This window comes from Silene latifolia, chromosome 1, assembly GCF_048544455.1.
Source record: "Silene latifolia isolate original U9 population chromosome 1, ASM4854445v1, whole genome shotgun sequence".
Taxonomy (NCBI): domain Eukaryota; kingdom Viridiplantae; phylum Streptophyta; class Magnoliopsida; order Caryophyllales; family Caryophyllaceae; genus Silene; species Silene latifolia.
Window position 1 is genome coordinate 52988928 of NC_133526.1, and position 2238 is coordinate 52991165.

General features: G+C 39.6%; 1 non-coding gene across 1 annotated transcript; it reads right to left on the reverse strand.

Moving 5' to 3' along the window:
* Positions 1 to 906: 906 nt before the first annotated feature.
* On the reverse strand, positions 907 to 1013 carry LOC141620919 (small nucleolar RNA R71). The gene has a single exon (XR_012532067.1). It is a non-coding gene; the product is annotated as a small nucleolar RNA R71 (small nucleolar RNA).
* Positions 1014 to 2238: the final 1225 nt, after the last annotated feature.

Sequence of the window (2238 nt, forward strand, 5' to 3'; positions counted from 1 at the left end):
TGATCTCCTATCTCAACCCCAAATTGTGACACCCTAAGACACGACCATTTACAATTGAAAATCCTACATCAATACCCGTCCCTTGGGATCCGACCTTTACTTGCCTCTTTACTAAGAGTAGTTGGTGAAGTTATAAATATTGTTTTGGTTGGGTAACTTTTGACGACGAGTTTAAAAACCTACGAACCAAAAATGGCGCCGTTGCCGGAGACGGTGTTAACTTGATTTGATTTTCATTAATTGAATTTAGTTGTGTCTTTCTTTACCTTGGGGAAGTCAATCTCCTCAAGGTTGTTCTAATTGTTTTCAAGTTGTTTGATATTTTGCATGTCTAGGAGATCACAAGGTAACTTGTTACCCATTGATCTTGAAATCGAAAGAACTTTGACCAACAATAGAAGACTTGCTAGGAATACTTTGAGAGGTATTGGTGAGATTGTGGACATTCAACCAAATAACATTGAGTTCATCAACCCTTTTGCAAGAGAAGGAGAGGATAACCCAATACAAAACCCGCCACAAAATCAACCCACAATGCCTAAATTTTCATCACATTCCGTACTAACCGAGGAGAACCTACGAAATGGTACTCCTACACCAAAACATTTAACCGGTAATTTCATTGCCAAATCCGCAGTCATACATTTGGTTGAGAGAAGTCAATTTGGAGGGATGCCTAGTAAAGACCCTCATTCTCATATGGAGACTTTTTGTGACTATTGTGATGTGATTTCTCAAACCGGAGTTACTCAAGACCAAATCCGATGGGTCTTATTTTCTTTTTCTTTGATTGTTTCCGCGAAACAATGGTTGAAGAGCCTAGATAAGGCTACTCTTGGTATTGATTCTTGGAAAAAATTGGCACTTGCTTTCTACAAGAAATTATATCCTGCGGAGAAGACTAACATGTTGAGGGCCCAAATCACCGGGTTCAAAAAAAGGGATGAGGAATCTTTGTATGAAGCATGGGAGAGATTCAAGGACACTTGTCGATCTTGTCCACACCATGGACTTAGCGAGTGGTTCCTTGTACAACAATTTTGGAATGGTCTATATGAAGACTCCCGAAACATTCTCAATATGGGATCAAATGGTATGTTCACCAAAGTCGATGACAATCAAACATGGAACAAAATTGAGGAAATGGCGGTCCATAACTCGCAATATAGTAGACCTCGGAAGGCTACTAGAGGAGGAAAGCATGAGGTGGACTCCATTACTCAATTGGGTGCTCAACTTAGTGCTCATATTGATACCATTAATTTGAAGTTTGAGAAGGCCATGGCTAAACTTGAAGAGGCCTCCAAATCACCCAAGCAACATGTTAATGCTATGGTGGCATCATCATCAATTCCAAGTGGAGTATGTGAGAATTGTGGAACTTTGGGACATGACCAAAGTGAATGTAGGGGAACAAGTGAACAAGTGAATGCTTTCCAAGCATACAAAAGTGGCACCCCTTATTCCAACTATTACAATGAGAATACCAAATTCCACCCCAATCTTTCATACAAAAGTCAAAATGTTCAAAACCCTCAAACATACACTTCACCTCAAATGAGAAACCAAGCTCAAACACCCTTTTACAATCAAAACCAAAGTTATCCAAATCAACCTCCATACAATCAAACAAATGACCAAGGTTTTGATGTTCAAAAAGCGGTCCTCCAAATGCAAAAGAACCAACAAGAGTTTTTCACTCAAATGCAAAAGGATAGCCAAGCAAAAGACATCACCATCAACAACATACTAGCTCACACAAAGATGTTGGAAACCCAAATATCTCAATTAGCATCTTCTAGTTCTCAAAGACAAAAGGGGCAATTACCACCTCAAGGTAATCCCCCAAGACATGAGTCGGTGAGTACCATACATTTGAGGAGTGGTACAAGGTATGAAGGGCCGAAGAGGCCCATTGATGAAGATGTTGTGAATGGTAGTGACAAGGAAAGAGTTGAAAACTCTAAGAAAGAAGAAGAACCCACCACCATTCAAGAAGTTTCAAAGAAGAAGAATGAAGAGAAGGCTAAGGAGAAAGAGCCTATTGTGATTAGACTTCCATTTCCAAGTCATCAAGCTAAGCCTAAGTTCGATGAACAACTTGAAAAGTTCATGGAGATTGTGAAGAACTTGGAAGTCTCAATTCCATTCATGGAACTAATCAATCATGTTCCGGCCTATGCGAAATACATGAAAGATATTCTTACAAAGAAGAAATCCATCCGGAAGCTAGAGATT